The following is a 314-nucleotide window of genomic DNA, read 5'->3' as shown; positions in this document are numbered from 1 at the left end:
CAGCTGCCTCCTGGCCCCCGGGGCTGCTCAGAGCAGCGGGCAGCCTCGGCGCTTCTTGTTCTTGCGGACCTGCAGACCCGCGCGGGTGGCCATCTCGAACACCTCCCGCACACCCTCCTTCGTCTTGGCCGAGCACTCCAGGTAGCCGAAGGCGTTGATCCTGTTGGCCATGTCCCGCCCCTCCTCTGGCTTCACCGGCTCCTAGGAAGCATTAAAAAGGGGTTTCAGGAGCACTGCCTGAGGACAGCAGCAAAACCAGAGACCACCCCTGGGGCACCCAGCCCTCAGCACCGGGATCTGGCTCTGGGAGAGGC

General features: G+C 65.3%; 1 pseudogene; it reads right to left on the bottom strand.

Annotated features, from left to right (window-relative positions):
* Window positions 1-27: 27 nt before the first annotated feature.
* Window positions 28-314, bottom strand: part of LOC104512098 — a 446-nt pseudogene continuing 159 nt past the window's right edge.

This window comes from Eurypyga helias, unplaced genomic scaffold (assembly GCF_000690775.1).
Source record: "Eurypyga helias isolate BGI_N326 unplaced genomic scaffold, ASM69077v1 scaffold24857, whole genome shotgun sequence".
NCBI classification, from domain to species: Eukaryota; Metazoa; Chordata; class Aves; order Eurypygiformes; family Eurypygidae; genus Eurypyga; species Eurypyga helias.
Note: the sequence above shows the minus strand (reverse complement) of the source record. Positions and strands in the feature narration are given on the sequence as shown.